This window comes from Lemur catta, chromosome 17 (assembly GCF_020740605.2).
Source record: "Lemur catta isolate mLemCat1 chromosome 17, mLemCat1.pri, whole genome shotgun sequence".
In the NCBI taxonomy this organism is placed as follows: Eukaryota; Metazoa; Chordata; class Mammalia; order Primates; family Lemuridae; genus Lemur; species Lemur catta.
The window spans coordinates 5,700,269-5,718,540 of NC_059144.1; the positions used below are offsets into that span (position 1 = coordinate 5,700,269).

The 18,272-nt window shown below is 45.6% G+C and overlaps 1 protein-coding gene across 4 annotated transcripts in view; it reads right to left on the reverse strand.

Moving 5' to 3' along the window:
* FAM53A (family with sequence similarity 53 member A) overlaps positions 1–3,120 on the reverse strand; it is a 39,975-nt gene extending 36,855 nt beyond the window's left edge. For 2 of the 4 annotated variants that reach the window (XM_045528406.1, XM_045528403.1), the window contains exon 1: positions 2,418–2,716. The gene's annotated coding sequence lies outside the window, so the exon portion shown is untranslated. Of the gene's footprint in view, positions 1–2,325; positions 2,348–2,417; positions 2,717–3,031 lie in introns of those variants that run through there. The other 2 variants (XM_045528404.1, XM_045528405.1) reach the window with 2 other exon arrangements.
* Between the last annotated feature and the right edge of the window lie 15,152 nt (positions 3,121–18,272).

Below are 18,272 nucleotides of genomic sequence, written 5' to 3' on the forward strand. Positions count from 1 at the left end.
GCCTTTTTGTTTCCTCCAGCTTTGCATGGATAATGGAGGAATCTTAAAAGCATATTACTAAGCAAAAGCAGCCAATCTGAAATGGCTACATATTATATGGCTCCAACTATATGACATTCTAGAAAAAGTAAACTATTGAGACTATAAAAAAAAAAAATCAGTGGTTGCTAGGGGCCTAGTGGAAAAAGAGATGAATAGGCCAAGCACAGAAGATGTCTAAGGACGTGAAACTATTCTGTATGATATTGTAGTGGTGGAAACCTGTCACTACACATCTATCTAAACCCACAGAATATACAACACCAAGAGTGAACCCTAATGTCAACTGTGGACTTTGGGTGATAATCATATGTCAATGTAGATTCATCAACTGTAACAAATGTACCACTCTAGTGGGGGCTGTTCATAATGGGGGAGGCTATGCATGTGGGTGGGTAGAAGGTATATGGGAACTCTGTACCTCCTGCTCAATTTTGCTATGAAACTAAAACTTCTCTAAAAAATAAAGGTTTTTGGTGGGTTTTTGTTTGTTTGTTTTTTTGAGAGAGAGGATCTCACTGTCACCCCAGCTGGAGTGCAGTGGTGTCATCCATCATAGCTCACTGTAACCTCAAACTCCTGGGCTCAAGAGATCCTCCTGCCTCAGCCTCCCAAGTAGCTGGGCATACAGGCATGTCCCACCACTTCTGGCTAATATTTCTAGTCTTTTTAGAGACAGAGTCTCACTCTTGCTCAGGCTGGTCTTGAACTCCTGTCCTCAAGCAATCCTCCTACCTCGGCCTCCCAAAGTGCTGGGATTACAGGCGTGAACCACCTCGCCTGGACAAAAATAAAGTATTTTTTATGTGCACAGAAACCATGTTTGGAGTGTTACCTTTGCAACCTAACAAAGGATAAGAATCTCAAATCTTAAAATGGAGATTATCATTGGTACCTCTCCACTGGTGAGTACAGACTGCACCATGTCACCAAATGGAAGAAGATAAACACCAAGTAATTTCATTCTGAGATAAAGAGTATAAAGTGAGCTCTGATCAGCTGGGTAGAAAACCCAGGTTCAGACTCCAACTGACATGCGTACTAGCTGGGCTTCCCCAGATAAGTATCTTCACCTCTCTGTGCCTGGGTTTCCCAGAAACTGAAAATGGGAAGGCACCACCCACTTCATGAGGCCTCAAGGAATCAAATTAAACAACACATGTGAAAGTATCTGAGTCCCTGGCACACGTTTTTAAATTATGATCACTTATAACAAATGCTTAAAAGATTGTGAAAGTCAATCTTCCTTTAATATCATTGCAGAAAATGCCAAAAGGGTTTATATAAAAAATTTTAATTTACTTTTTAAAAAAAGTTTTGGAGCACCAGTGAAAAATACCTAAGTGTTTTCTTGGTTCTTTTATCTACCAGTAAAAATGGGTTCTCTCTCGGATGAAAGCTTCCTTAGAGTCCTGCTGCCTATGCACATAAGTGCATATGAGCAAATGTTTCTGTAACCAGAAAGGTCCCAATGCAGCCACTTAACAAAAATGATTACTTTGGCATTGTCTCCGACTTACTTCAAGTAGCAAAAAACACTTTTCTTTCTGTGGCCTCCAAATCCAACCTAAATCAAGAAACCCCAAAGGGGCAGAACCATTACCATAGCCCCAGTGTGGTCCTCAAAGTAGCATCACAGAGCACACCAGAGGGACAAAGCCCCAGAACCAAGTTCTAAGTTCATGGGACAGCAAGGGGAATCATCTGTGAAACCACAGAAGGGGATCAGGATTGCCACTGCCCAACACACAAGAGGACTCAGGAGGAGGACAATGGCGCCAGACCCAGGAAACCAGAATTATCTGCAAAATTGCCATCTAGAATTCCTGCTCAAATGAACCCAATTTAAAGAGAAACCACTGTTTCTAAACAATTTCAATTCAATTTCAATTTTGGATAATATTCAAGAGCTTCAAAATCAAAACTGTTTCCCAGCCTTCTACCTTCACAGCCAGAGGCTGCACTTCCCACTTTGATCAGGGACAAGCTCCAGTGACGGTGAGGTCTTTAAACAAGCTGCATCAATATGCTCAAGTTAAATTTCTTAAATATTGTGAAACACGAGCACATTCTTGAAGTCAAACTAGCCATTCTAAAAGTTCTCAGGGCTGAGAGATCATCATAAAAATATCAATTATAAGTCAAGTTTGAGTTTAAAATGAAAAGTACTTTCAAGTTATGGAAGCTTAGATTCAAAGAAAAGCTACCCAATGATAAAATTCAAAAACCTCAAGAATCACTGTAACACAGATGAGTGACAAACTTCAGATCTGTGACTGTACTTACACTAAGGGAAAAATAAAATCCAATCTACAGAGTAAGGCAACAGCAAATCAGGAATAAAGTAAAGGACGCCTAACGCTCCTTTTTCAACTCACAGGAAAAGTCTTTTAAAAAAAAAGAAAGAAAGAAAGAAAACACCGCTCCAGTCTGTAGCAGAAAATGCGGCTTCGGAATCCACTTCCAAGTCATCTTCCACAGGTCGTTGGGAGCGTCTGGCCTCCCTGAACACACCGTTTTATCACGTCAAACTTCCTGCTTCTCTCGCGTTACAAAATGACAAACACATGAGCTCCAGAGCCGGCCATGGGCCGCCAGGCTCAGCACCGCGGAAAACAGCGCAAAGTTGGCTCCACAAGTGTCAGCGCGCGCCGGGCGACCCCTTACAGCCGGGGTGCGTGGAGCGCGCAGGGATCCGGGGCGCACGGGGGGGCCTGGGCTGGTCCGAGAGGGTCCCGGGATGGGCGGGGCCTGGGCCGGGCCGAGATGGTTCCGGGATGCGCGGGGCTCCCGGGCCGCACGGGGGCCTGGGCGGGTCGGAGGGGGTCCCGGGGTGCGCGCGGGGTCCCGGGGTGCGCGGGACCTGGGCCGGTACGAGGGATCTCGGAGTGCGCGCGGGGTCCCAGGGCGCACGGGGACCTGGGCCGGTCCGAGGGGGTCGTCCGCATGGCGCGAGTCCCAACACCCAGTCCCGAGTCCAGGGGGTCCGCACCTGCGACCGGCTCGGGCTCTCCTCCAAACCCGGCGAAACTCTCGGAACCGACAAGCGCCGACTGACATCGGGCGACGCAGCGCGGTGACAGGAGCGGGGACGCAGCGTGCGGGGCGCCGGCCAAGCGCACGGTCCGCGGGGCTGGACACCTGAGCGGGCGAGGGACGGCGGTGGCCGCACAGGCCGCGCTCCGCCCGCATAGGGACAACGCGCCTCAACACCCGCGGAACAAAACCGCGGCCGACGCCCCGCCCCCTCCGACCGCCCCCATTGGCCGCTCGCGCCGCCGCCGCCAGCCAGTGAGCCCGGCCGCCGTCTCCCGCCGTCGCCGCCGTCCCCCGCTGGTCCCTCAGCCGCGCCGACGCAGGGGGCGGCCTGGCGCCGCTGGTGGGCGGGGACTCCAGACCTCCCGCCCCCTTTAGCCCCGCCCACTGGCGGCTGCCTAGGAGCGCGCTACTGCGGCGAGCTCCGTACCGACCCCGCCCCCGTGCGCGCTTACGTGCGCTGGTCATGGCGTCGTCCCCCCGGGCCGGGTGGGGGCGCTACGAGGTCGGGGCTGCGAAAGGGGGCGGCGGCGGCGACCTGAGACGGCTGGACAGAGGCGCTCAGCGGAGACGGTCGGCGACCCCCGGCCGGCGCAGGTGGATGCCCAGCCCTGGGCACGCAGTCCCGGGCCCGAGGCTTGCCGGCGCCTCCGTCCCCGCCCCGCCTTTGACCTGCTGTGTGGCCTTGGGCAAGCCGCTCGCCCTCTCGGGCCTCACTTCTGCATCTGAGCAGTGTGACAGAGAACTGTGAATCAGACACACTCGCGGGCACCTGGACGGGCCTGGCGCTGGGCTCCTGGCAATAGACGGGGGTGTAGACTCTTTCCCCTAGAGCACAGTTGGCCCAGTGTGACCAGACTTCTTGGGGGTCCCTAGGGACGAGCAGCCTGCAGAGAAATGAGGTTGGTGGGCAGCGGAAGGAGGCTGTGCCAACTCTTTTGGGGTCTCCAGCAAACTCCCAGGAAGGGTGTCCCTGCCTGCCCCTCTAACCTCCCATCCTGGGGGACGAATGTGTCCTTGGGTTGAGGAGCCACCTGATCCAAGACACTGGCCTTTCAGCAAGGCAGATGGCCTCAGGTCCCCACAGCAGATACCAGGTCCCCACCATCCGCAGCTCGCGGCCAGGCTGTCTGGGGATCGAATAACTCGGGGCAGGTTCCAGTAGGGTGAGATTTGTTCTAGATGCTTTATTGAAAGTGTGTAGGGGCCGGGCGCGGTGGCTCACGCCTGTAATCCTAGCACTCTGGGAGGCAGAGGCAGGTGGATCGTTTGCTCAGGAATTCGAGTCCAGCCTGAGCAAGAGCAAGACTCCGTCTCTACCAAAAATAGAAAGAAATTATATGGACAACTAAAAATATATACAGAAAAAATTAGCCGGGCAGGGTGGCGCATGCCTGTGGTCCCAGCTACTCGGGAAGCTGAGGCAGGAGGATTGCTTGAGCCCAGGAGTTTGAGGTTGCTGTGAGCTAGGCTGATGCTACAGCACTCTAGCCTGGGCAACAGAGTAAGACTCTGTCTCCAAAAAAAAAAAAAAGTGTGTAGGCAGGAAAATTCTCCCACCGAGGGAGAGTAGTCATACGGTAAGAGGGGCATGGGGACCATGCTGTCCAGAGTGCCGTCATTTGAGTCCCCAAGCCCTGAGCTTTGGGTGGGGGTGGTGAGAAGGAGTGGGTCAGAGGGGAGAAAGAGCCACCTGTGTGCCTTGGCCCCCTGGGAGGTGCAATGGCCAGGCCCTACAGTGGATGCTGAGGCCAAATGCATGGTGGCCAGGTAGTGCCGGGAGGAAGCAGTGGCATGAGGGATAGAGAGGACCAGGTGAAGCTGTGGGCCATGTGGCACCCTGGGGCTGGATGTTAGGAGAGGCAATGGGGTTGCCAGGGGTCAGGCCAGGCCTTGGGCAGGTTCTGGGCCCAGCAAGGCCAGTCCTATGCAGGCTGCGAAGCCAAGCCAGCTATGCCAGGACAGGCTGGAAAGTCATTCTCACCTGTCTGAAAAAGCAGGAGCCCCAGCAGAGCCAGTGACAGATGGGGCCAGGGCAGGCGTTGAGGCTGTTCCTTCCACTGGGGTCCTTTAATCCCCACCTACAACAGTCAAGCTGGGCTGGCCAAGTCACCCGAGGACAAGTGGCTCTGTGACCTGGGCCAGAGCAGGCAGGGGCCAGAAAAGGACTGAGATACCTGGCAGGCACCTATGTCAGGAGGGGTCTGCCCATGGTAGCCCTTCCTGAGTTGGGTTTTCCATCCTAGCCCATCTGGACCTGTGACAACAACTTCAAATCACCAAGGTCACCTGTGTGTGTGTCAAAGCCGTGTGACTGATTAAGTTATATCCACCTGTTTGTGTCAGCACTTACTTGGATAATTATTAAAGACTTTTAGTGGATTAAGAAATAGAGTTTGTGCCCCTTTAAAGTCATGTCTCTCATTTGGTTTGCTGATCTCATGGAAGACCCTTCTGACCTGCAGGCCAGAGGTGGTTGCTGGGTCTCAGCTTATATGTGGGAGGGGTCAGGTCACACATGCACTCCAGGTGTGGGAGGCAGCTGGCCCTCGCTGGCCAGTCGGAATTGTCACAGTGCCAACCATCAAGCCCTTGCCATAGGCAGCCCACAGGAAGGTGTTAGAATCGTCCCACTTCACAGATGAGGAAGCTGAGGCTCACAGCAGAGGGTCCCACCATGAGGTGACCATGAGTCCCACCACGGTGACGTGGCATGTGGCACCACTGCCACCCTCCTGGCTGCCACCTCAGCCCCTCTAAAAATGTTATGTACTCCCATCCAGGAGAGGCTGAATTGTCACTAGGCCACAGTGGCCCAGTGCTGAGGAGGCCTTGAGGACCCACACAGCTTCCCAGAGCAGATCCCCCAAGTCGCTGGGATGTGGGTGGCTTCAGTGGCAGGACCTCAGGACAGTCCTGAGCCTACCTTGCCTGCTGCAGGAAAGAGGTGGGCTGGCACAGCTTCGAGGAAGCAATGACCAGAGGAGCAGATCCCCAGCACGCCCAGCCCACAATGTCAGAATGGCTTTCAACTCTTACTTTAAACACAAGTGAAAACAGTCTAGTGGTTCCTCAAAAAGTTAAACATGGAGTTACCATATGACCCAGCAGTTCCACTCCTGGCTATATATCCAAAAGAACTGAAAACAGGTAGTCAAACCAAAGTCTGTACATGAATGTTCACAGGAGCATTATTCACAGTAGCCAAAAGATGGAAACAACCCAAATGTCCATAAACAGATGAATGGATAAACAAAATGTGGTCTAGCCATACAATGGAATATTATTCACCCTTAAAAAGGGAATAAAAATTTGACACATGCTATATAACATTGATGACACCTTGAAAACATTATGCTCAGTGAAGTAAACCAGACACAAAAGCACAAATATTGTGTGATTCCATTTATATGAAATATCTAGAATAGGCAAATTCATAGAGACAGAAGGTAGAACAGAGGTTTCCAGGGACTGAGAGGAAGAGGGGAGTGAAGAGTGCCTGCTAAGAGGCATAGGGTTTCTTTTGGGGGTGATATTGATGTTCTGGAATTAGTGGTAATAGTTGCACAAATTGTGAAGGTACTAAATGCCACTGAATTGTACATTCCAAAATGGCTAAAATGGTGATTTTTTTTCTTTTTCTTTTTTTTTTTTCTTTTTCAGCTCAGGTAACCAAGCTGAGAAAAATGGTGATGTTTTTATGTATATTTTACTTTAATTTTTTGAAATGGGCAAAAGGGCCGGGCAAGGTGGCTTACACGCTTCAGGAGGCAGAGGTGGGAGGATCACTTCAGGCCAGGAGTTCAAGAACAACCTGATCAACATAGCAAGAGTGACTCCATCTCAGCCAAAAATTTTAAAAGAATTAGCCAGGAGTGATGACATACACCTGTAGTCCCAGCTACTTGGGAGGCTGAGGTGGAAGAATCACTTGAGGTCCGAAGTTCAAGGCTGCAGTGAGCTATGAGTGCACCACTGCACTCTAACATAGAGCAAGATCTTGTTTCTAAATTTAAAAAAAAAAATGGGCAAAAGGTCTGAATAGACATTTTCCCAAAGAAATAGGCAAATGGCCATAAACATATGAAAAGATAATATCATTAGCCATCAGGGAAATGCAAATCAAATCCACTAGGAGATACCATTTCTCACCCACTAGGATAGCTATAATAAAGAAAACAAAAAATGAAAAATGTTGGTGAGGATTTGGAGATACCATCTGTATCTGCAGGCTCCACATCCAAGGATTCAAACAACCTTGCATCAAAAATATTGCAAAAAATTTAAAAATAACACAACCTTAAGAAATAACACAAGTTAAAAATATAGTATAATAACTATTTACATAGCATGTACATTATATTAGGTGTTATAAGTAATCTAGAGATGATTTAAAGCAAGGGGAAGGTGTGTGTAGACAATATGCAAATATTACACCATTTTAGAGCAGGGACTTGAGTATCTCCAGATTTTGGTGTCCACGGTGGATCCCAGAGCCAATGCTCTGTGGATAAGGAGGGATGACTGTGTTAGGGACTTCTTGCAGCTACTTTGGAAAACAATCTGGCAGTTTCCTAAATAGTTAAAGAGATACCATAAGACTCAGCAATTCCATTCCTAGATATCTATCCAAAAAAACTGAAAATATACATCCATACAAAAACCTGTAACAAATTTTTTTTTTGAGACAGGGTCTTGCCCAGGCTGGAGTGCAGTGGCATCATCATAGCTCACTGCAACCTCCAACTCCTGGGTTCAAGCAATCCTCCCACCTCAGCCTCTTATTTTTCTATTTTTTTGTAGAGATGGGATCTCACTATGTTGTTTATTTATTTATTTTTTGAGATAGAGTCTCACTCTGTTGCCCAGGCCAGAGTGCCGTGGCGTCAGCCTAGCTCACAGCAACCTCAAACTCCTAGGCTCAAGCGATCCTCCTGCCTCAGCCTCCCGAGTAGCTGGGACTACAGGCATGTGCCACCCTGCCCGGCTAATTTTTTCTCTATATATTTTTAGTTCTCCATATAATTTCTTTCTGTTTTTTTAGTAGAGACGGGGTCTCGCTTTTGCTCAGGCTGGTCTCGAACTCCTGAGCTCAAACGATCCACCCACCTCGGCCTCCCAGAGTGCTAGGATTACAGGCGTGAGCCACCGCGCCCAGCCCTCACTATGTTGTTCAGGCTGGTTTCGAACTCCTGAGCTCAGGTGATCCTCCCTCCTCATTCTCCCAAAGTGCTAGGATTCCAAGTGTTAGCCACCACAACCGAGTCACAGATATTCTCAACAGCATTTTTCACAATAGCCAAAAGGTAGAAACAGTCCAAGTGTCTATTAACTGACAAATGCATAAATAAAATGTGATATATCCGCATAATGGCATATTACTCAGCCACATAAAGGAATGAAGAACATGAATGAACCTCAAAAACATTACGTTAAGTTTAAGGAGCCCAACATAGAAAGTCAAATACTATATGACTCCATTTATGTGAACTGTCAAGAACAGGCAGAAAGTGGATTAGTGGTTGTCAGGGCTGGGGGAGGGGAATGGGAGCGACTGTTTACTGGGTACAGGGTTTCCTTTTGAGGTGATGAAAATGTTTTGAAACTAGATAGAAGTGGTTTTACAACACTGTAAGTGTATTAATGCCACTAAGTTGTACACTTTAAATGGTTAATTTTATTTTATGTGAATTTCACCTCACTAAAAACCATCTAACAGAAAGGATCTGGAAGCCATCCTGGCAAAGATCTGACAAAACTGTTCTGGGTACATAGGCTTTCATTATGTTGTTTTCCATACTGTTCTGTACACTTCTTGCATATTTCGCAACTTAAAAAACTGAAGGAATAAAGTCAGGACAGCTAGTGGGGCCAGCAGGATGGGAGGGTGGGGGCAGGAGGAAGAGGGAAGACAGAACAAAAATCAGTCAGTGCACACACAGCACAATATGGCTGGACCGGAGGACATGATGCTGACTGAAATAAGCCAGTCACAAATCCTGTGTGATTGCACTCACGTGAGGTTTCTAGAGGAGTCAAACTCATAGAGACAGAGAGTAGAATGGCGGGTGGCGGGGGGTGGGAGTGGGGTGGGCAGTTGTTTAATGGGGACAGAACTTCAGTTTGAGATGATGAAAAGTCCTGGAAATGGTGGTGGTGATGATTGTACAACATTGGATGTATTTAATATGACTGAGCTGTATGCTAGAATATGGTTAAGATAGTAAATTTTATGTGTATTTCACCACAATAAAAAAAGAAAAAGAAAAAAATCAGTCCATACAGCAAAATCAGGAAAAAGCACAAAAAGCATTTTTAAATGAAAGCGCGGTAAGATGGTGGGTCCAGCGTCAGTGACCACTCCACATGGAGGGTTTCAGTTCTCAAGATAAAAGGTAAGTGCTCTGATGGGTAAAAAAACAACTGCTCTGCCACCTGCTGTTGACAGGAGCCACACCCAAACAGGCCACTGGAGAGCAGAAGAGAGGTCCACCCAGCCTGGCCGCACACATCCATCTCGCTCTAACGGGGTGTCCTCCACTGCAGGGGCCAAGAATCCTCAGGGGTGCGCCCACAGCTGCAGGGTCCCTGGCAAAGAGGGAAAGCCATGGGGAAGTGGCCTGAGACACTGTTGCAGGAATGTTAACAGTAAATCCAGGAGGGGACACGGGCACCGTCTCACACAGCCACAGATGCGCTGACCCTCATCACACACCTCTGGGAATTGATCCGAAGGTGCATGGCCAACACCACAAAAACACATCTGCACAAGGGTCCTCTATGCGGTATCATTTAAGGCAAAGTATTGGAAACGACCTCAATGCACCTACCTGGAAATCAGTGAAATAAACCATGATACACCCACACAAAGGAGCTGCGCCCTCACAGGGGATCAGGAGAAAGGAGGAAGGCTCTGAAGTGGTAGAAAGACATGCAGGCCACACCGGAGAGGTGAAGATGCCAAGCACAAAAGAGCATCTATAAGATGCCACCTTCTGCGTAAGAAAGGTGGGGAAATAAGAAAACAGCCACCTCCCTGCTTATTATTACAAAAATTAGTGCAGGAAGGTAACCCGGAAAACAGCAGAGGTGGCTACCTAAGGGACACAAGGGATACGAATCCCTCTGGTAAGCCTGCTTGTGACGGCCCCACACCTGGGTCGAGTTCTGACAAACACAACTGTTAACTACCACATCAAGCTACAGAACATTTCCATCACCCCCAAAATCCTTCCCAGTGACCCTCCTCTACCCACACAACCACCCATTTGCTTTCCACAGTTTTGCCTTTTCTAGAGTTTTATAATATAATCTTCCAGTATGTAATCTTAATGTCTAGATTGTTTCACTTAGCACAAAGTTGCGTTCATGTTGCTGCATGTATCCGTCCATCCTTCCTTTTCGTTGCCAAGTGGTTGGTACTCCACTGTATGGATGGAGCAGTTTGCTTATCCATTTGCCTGTTGAGGGACATTTGGATTGCTTCCAGTTTGGGGTTGTTACAATAAAATTTCTATGAACACATGCACAAGTCTTTATGTGAATGTAAGTTTTCATTTCTCTTGGGTAAAACCCTAGGAGTAGAATTGCTGGATCATATGCTAAGTGTATGTTGAACTTTATTAGAAACTGCTAAACTGTTTTTCCAAAATGGTTGTACAATATTGCATTTCCACCAGCAAAGTATGAGTTTCCATCCTTCCACATCCTCTCCAGCACTTGTTATTTTCTGGGTTTATAATTTAGCCATTCTCGTGGATATGTATTGGTATATTATTGTGGTTTTAATTTGAATTTCTCTAATGGCTACAGACACTGGGCATTCTTCCTTGTGTTTGTGTGCCATTCACACACCTTCTTTGAAGTGCCTGTTCAAATCTTTTGCTCATTGTTTTGACCAGATTATTTGTCATTTCATTATTGAATTGCAAGAGTTCTTCATATATTCCGGGTATCAATCCTCTGTCAGATATTTGTATTGCAAATATTTTTTCCAGTCCATGAATTACTTTTCATTTTTAAAAAGTTTTTATTGTGGTGTAAAAATATACATAACATAGAATTTACCATTTTAGGCCAGGCGAGGTGCACTCACGCCTGTAATCCTAGTACTTTGGGAACCGAGGCAGGAGGATTTCTGAGGCCAGGAGTTCAAGATCAGCCTGGGCAATTGTAAGACCCTTGTCTCTACAAAAAAATAATAATTAAAAAAATGAGCCAGCGTGGTGGCATGTGCCTGTAGTCCCAGCTACTCGGGAGGCTGAACTAGGGGGATTGCTTGAGCCCAAGGGTTCAAGTTTACAGTGAGCTATGACTGATTGTGCCACTGCACTCTAGCCTGGGCAACAGAGCAAAACCTTGTCTCAAAAAAAAAAAAATTTACCATATTAACCATTTTAAGTGTACAGTTCAGTGTCATTAAGTACATTCACAATGTCGTGTAGCCATCACCACCATCCATCCACAGAACTTTCTCATCTTCCCAAACTAAAGTTCTGTCTCCATCAAACACTAACTCTTCATCCTTCTCCCCCCGCCCCTGGCACCCACCATTCTACTTTCTGTTGATATGAATTTGACAGCTCTATGGACTTAATGGAAGTGGAATCATGCAGTATTTGTCCTTTTTCTGACTATCTTACTTCATTTACATAGTGTCCTCAATGTTCATCTTTGCTGTAGCATGTGCCAGAATGCCCTTCCTTTTTAAGGTTGAATAATATTCCATCACACGAATGGGCCACATTTTGTTCATCCATTCCTCTGTCAGTGGACACCTAGGTGGCTTCCATATTTTAGCTATTGTGAATAATGCTGCTATGAACTTCAGTGTACAAAACATCTCTTTGAGACTTGCTTTTAATTATTTTGGGTATATACACAGAAGTGGATTACTATATTATTTGGTAATTCTATTTTTAATTTTTTAAGGACCCTCCAAACTTTTCCACAGCTGCCTTTTATCTTTTAAACAGCATTTTTTGAAAAGCAAATGTTTTTAAGTTTGGTAAAGTTCTATTTATCAATTTTTTTATTTTATGGTTTGTCCCTTTTGTGTATTTCCTAAATATACTTCTGATATTTACCTCTAGTTTAATTTTGTCATGGTCAGATCATATACTCTGTATGATTTCAGTCCTCTTAAATGTCTTGAGACTAGTTTATGGCCTAGTACATGGTCTATCATGAAGAATGTTCCAAGGACCTAGAAGGACACATCAAACTGTAAACTGCTTGTGATTGTGGGTGACTTTGTTCTTTGCTTCTTCTGCTTTTCAGTTTCCTATGCTGCATATATTAACTTCAAAAAAAATAAAGGTTATTTTAAAACTTGAAAAAAAATGTTCCAGGAATACTTGAAAAGAACAGGTATTCTACTCTTTATGGGTAGCATGTTCTGTAAGCATTGACTAGGTAAAGTTGGCTGATAGCTCTGTTCCAAGTCCTCTATATCTTTATTGAGTTTTTAGTCTACTTGTTCTATCAATTACTGTGAGGGAAGTGTTTAAATTCCCAAATTGTGGACTTGTCTATTTCCCATTTTAGTTCAAGCAATCTTTTACTTCCTGTACATTTAAGCTCTGATATTAAGTTTCTACCCATTTTGGATTGTTATATCTTTCTGCAGAAATGACCCCTTTATCACTAGGAAATGTCTTTCTTCCTAGTAATATTTCTTGTTCTGAAGCCTATTTTGTCTGGTATTGATATACCCACTCCAAGTTTAAGTTAATACAGTATATCTTTTTCCAGCTTTTTACTTTGAACCCACATGTGCCCTTATGTTGACAGAGCCTTTCATGTAGACAGCATGGGTTTTGCTTCTTTATCAAATTTGACAATCTCTGAATTTTAATTACAATATTTAGGCCATTTATATTTAAGGTGGTTATTAATACAGCTGATTATCTACCATCTTGCTATTTGGTTTCCATATTTCCATGGGTCCTATCTGTTCTTTGTCCCTTGTTTGCTTGTTTCCTGTGTTCTTTTAGATAGTGTATTCTTTTATTATTACATTTTAGTTCCACTACTGGATCATTAGTTATATGTCTTTGTTGGGTGTGGTATTGGATTGGAATTGTAGGTATCAATTTAAACTGTGGGATACTTTATACAGACACACATCACACATACGATTTTCTGCCACTGTCCACTGAAAGGACCTAGAAGCAATGATAGCCCAGTAGCAATGAGCATACCCAGCACCCAGGGCTCCTTAGAGAAAATGGCTGACTTCAGGTGGGGGATGGTAGGTATAGGATGAGCCTGGGGCATTTTGCTGTGACAAAAATCAAGAAAGTACCTCCCAACACAGGTGAACCTTGAAGACATTATGCTAAGTGAAGTAGGCCAGACACATAAGGACAAATACTATATGATTCCACTTATATGAGGTACCCAGAATAGTCAAATTCAGAGACAGAGAGTAGAATAAAGGTTACCAGGGGCTAGGGGGAGGGAACAGTGAGGAGTTAGTGTTTAATGGGTACAGAGTTTTAGTTGTGAAAGGTAAAAAAAACTCTAGTGATGGATGATGGTGATAGTTACACAACAATGTGAATGTGCTTAAATGCCACTGAACTGTACACTTAAAAATGGTAAGATGACAAATTTTCTATTATGTATATATTAACACAATGAAAGAAAGGAAGGAACAAAATGATGGTATGCCAAAAGGACACAGGAGTCAGCTTGAAGGAGCTCCAACTGGCCAAATCTGAGACAATTTGAGCATCAAAACAAATAAGGACAGTAACAGACATGGTCCACTGAATAAAATAAAAATTCATGAGTCTGTATCCATAATAAGTAAACAAATAGGAGAGAAGGGAAAGCTCCTCCTTACAATAGAAAGCTGGCAAATAAATGTATACGGGATGAAGGTGACAATGGTATAATATTAATAGCAATAACTGATTCAAACCAGAATTATCATGGATGTTGCAATGGCTAATTTTATGTGTCATCTTGGCTAGGCCAAAGTACCCAGACATTTGGTCAAACACGTCTGGATGTTGCTGTGAAGGTATTTTTCAGACAAGATAAACATTTAAATCAGTAGACACTTATTAAAGAATAATGTGGGTGGCCAGGCGCGGTGGCTTACGCCTGTAATCCTAGCACTCTGGGAGGCCGAGGTGGGTGGATCGCTCGAGGTCAGGAGTTCGAGACCAGCCTGAGCAAGAGTGAGACCCCGTCTCTACTAAAAATAGAAAGAAATTATTTGGACAACTAAAAATATATATAGAAAAAATTAGCTGGGCATGGTGGTGCATGTCTGTAGTCCCAGCTACTCGGGAGGCTGAGGCAGTAGGATCGCTTAAGCCCGGGAGTTTGAGGTTGCTGTGAGCTAGGCTGATGCCATGGCACTCACTCTAGCCAGGCAACAGAGTGAGACTCTGTCTCAAAAAAAAAAAAGAATAATGTGGGTGGACCTCATCCAATCAGTTGAAGAACTTCCAAAAAAAAGACTGACCTCCCTGAGGAAGAGGGAATTCTACCAGCAGATGACCTTTGGACTCAGTCTGCAACATTAGCTTTTCCCTCGGTTTCCAGCCTGCCCCACAGATTTTGGACTTGCTAACTTCTTTAAATCAATCACACGTGCAAGAGAGAATGAACGTTATTGGTTCTCTCTCTGGAGAACCCTGACTAGTGACTAATACAGATGCTAAAACTAATGAATGAAAATATTGGTAAAACTAATACAGATACTGCAATAACAGATGAACAGGGTATTTCCATAATCTCAAAGTATTTCCCCAGAGACACTTAGCAATTTGCAAAGAGAAATGTAGCAAGTTCACAATGGGGAACACTGGCAGATAGCACCTCATCCAGGCGCCCAGGTTAGCATCCCCAGTAACAGGGTGATCTAATGTCGTTTGCCTCCCAATACAACCAGTGGGGCATTCACGTGGAAAATCCTTATTCTGGATCTGGTCCCATGAGGAAATATGGGACCACCCAAAGTGAGCCAAGTCTTCAACACAATAGTTGAAGAGTATAGTCTTCACCTATACTCTTCAAAAGTCAAAAAAACAAAATAAGCCAAAGCAGTCAGTGCACACAACAGGTGCTCAGGAAGTACCAAAGCAAACCCATGAGCCTGGAGCAGGAACAGGTTCTCTACGCAGGACACCACTGGGTGCTTTTCAATAAGGTCTGTGCTGTATAAACTTTCCCATTTTGATGACTGTAGCACCTTTTTTCATTTTTTACTTATTATTTCAGAATTTTACTGGGGTACACACGTTTTGGTTACATAATTTGCTTTTGTACAGTTTGAATCAAAGTTTTAAGTGTGCCCTTCACCCAGTTAGTGTGCATTGTACCTGTGAGGTGTGAATTTACCCATCCCCTCCTACCCCCTCCCACCTACTTGATTTCCCTTGAGTTTTACTTCCACACATTTTTAAGTGTCCTATTCCCAGGAAATACATGCTGAAGCATTAGAGGCTAAAGAGTAAAAGGCATGATACATGTGCACCCATGTGCCTGTAGGTGTGCAGACATAATAATATATCTGGACCCACATATCTGCTGGTGTACAGACAATCTACAGACAGAAGGTAGAACTGGTTCCTGGGGCTTGGGAATGGGAGGGCTGGCAGTGACAGCTCCAGGCCGGGGTTTTCTTCCTGGGGTAATGAAAATGTTCTAAAACTGACAGTGGTGAGTCTGCACAACTCCATGAATATACCAAATAGCCATTGAATTGTACACTTTAAACAGGTGAATTATATCTCAATAAAGCTATTAAGAAGGAATAGAATGGCGCCAGCCACCCCAGGAGGCAAGTCCCCTGCCCAGGCAAACCCCACCCTCCCTCGTAAATCATCATCAGCCTGACTTGTAAAATCATCACTTTTTTGCCTTTAAAAAGTTTTATGGCCTTGAGGTGAATGCTTAAGACATTTTAGTGGGTTTAGTCTTGCCTATTTCTTTATTTGGTGTGCCTCTGGCAACTTTTATCTACATAAGCCCCCCTCTGTCTCCTTCCCTTCCCTTCCCTCCCCTCCCCTCCCCTCCCCTCCGCTTCCCTTTCTTTTCTAACCTGTTGCAGAACCTGGACCATAAGACCTGGGGAGCTGCCTGTGGTCTGCATGTGGCTGCTGGCGTCCTCGGGTGCAGCTCAGCACGGTCCTAGCTCCTCTGGATTTCCTACCAATTGGGTCAGACTCAGCTTTGATAACCTTGGCAACACTACAGCTGGCATGGGGCAAAACCATCAGTGGCATGGAATGCCCGGGTGTCTCATTTCAAGTTGCAAACGGTGCTATTCTAATTCAATTTGTTCCTCTGCTTTTATTTGTTGGATCCTTTTGTGGATGCTCCTGTCTGGTGACTGCGTGGCACAGCTCATTTAGGATGGGCTGGAGAGATGCTCACGAGCTTTCAAGAGAGTGAACTGGCTCCCATCATCCCCCAAAAGAGACTGACTCCTCTCTTTTCCCAACATATTTGATGAGCTGCATTTCTTATCCCTTTTGAAGATCAAATTGTCCCATCTGTGGCCGGGGTGGAGGGCAGGGGGTCTCTTCAGGTTGCTCCTGAGTCCTCTGGGCATGACTCTGGTGGGTTTATTGGCATGAGACCCCACTCCCTGCCATTCTCCAAGCCCTTTTATTGAGAAATGGTATTTCAAGACCACAGTATGTGGCAAGGAATACTCATGTGACTGGGCTGGTCACTGTATCTGGACCTTTTCACCAGAGAGAGCTAGAGGGGACACACATGCACATATAAATAAAGTCCTTGGCAACCACTATTCTGTTCTCCATTTCTATAATTTTTTCCTTTCAAGAATATCATATAAAAGGAACCACACAGTACGTAACACTTTGAGATTGACTCTTCATCAGGATTTGTGCCAACAGTTCCACAGTGTGCACATCCACCTTTTGTGTAACCGTTCGCCCACCCAAGGACATCTGGATTGTTTCCAGATTGGGGTTATTACAGACAGAACTGCTATGAGCTTTCATGTACAGGTTTTTGTGTGAACTTAAATCTTCATGCCCCAGGGTATGTGGTAGTTATATGTTTAGTTTTTTAAGAAGCTGTCAAACTGCTCTCCAGAGTGCTGGTACCCTTGTACACCCACGCCAGTGGCGCACAAGAATGGCTCCCAGTCCTCACCAGCACATGGCACCATTGCTGTTCACCACACAGCCACTCTGTCAGGTGCTGCTCAGCTGCATCCCCCAGTGACTAACAATGCCAAGCACCGCCCCATGCACCTATCTGCCATCTGCACATTCATTTTCTTCCATGAAATGTCTGTCCCCATTTTGCCCATTTTCTAACTGGATGGTTTGTTTATTGCGGAGTTTTGAAAGTTCTTTACATAGTCTCGTTAAGATACAAGTCCTTTGTGGAATGTGTGGTTTGCAAATATTTTCTCCCAGCCTGCAGTTTGTCTTTTCGTTCTCTTAAGAGGATCTTTCAAAGAGCAAGTTTTTAATGTTAAGTCCAATTTATCTACTTTTCCTTTTTCAAATTGCGCTTTTGGTGTTCAGTCTAAGAATTCTGCATAGCCCTAGATCCCAGTGATTTTCTACAAGTTTTATACTTTACATTTAAGGTTGTGATCCATTTTGAGCTAATTTTTCTATAACGTTTGAGACTTAGATTGAAGATCATATTTTTGCTTTCGGATGTCTAAATGCTCCAGCACCATTCATTGAAAATACTATCCTTCTCCACCCAATTTCTTTCCTTTTTTTTTTTTTTTTTTTGAGACAGTCTCACTTTGTTGCCCGGGCGAGAGTGCCATGGGGTCAGCCTAGCTCACAGCAACCTCAAATTCCTGGGCTTAAGCAATCCTCCTGCCTCAGCCTCCCGAGTAGCTGGGACTACAGGCATGCGCCACCATGCCCAGCTAATTTTTTCTACATATATTTTTAGTTGTCCAGATAATTTCTTTCTATTTTTAGTAGAGACAGGGTCTCGCTCAGGCTGGTCTCGAACTCCTGACCTCGAGCGATCCACTTGCCTTGGCCTCCCAGAGGGCTAGGATTACAGGCGTGAGCCACCGTGCCCGACCTCCACCAAATTTCTTTTGCACCTTTGCAAAAATTCGGCACCTTGCCAAAAAAAAAAAAAAAGTTGGCCAGACTTGTGTAGGTCTACTTCTGGGTTCTTTGTTCCCTACTCCGTTGGTCTAAGTGTCTGTCCCTCCACCAATACCA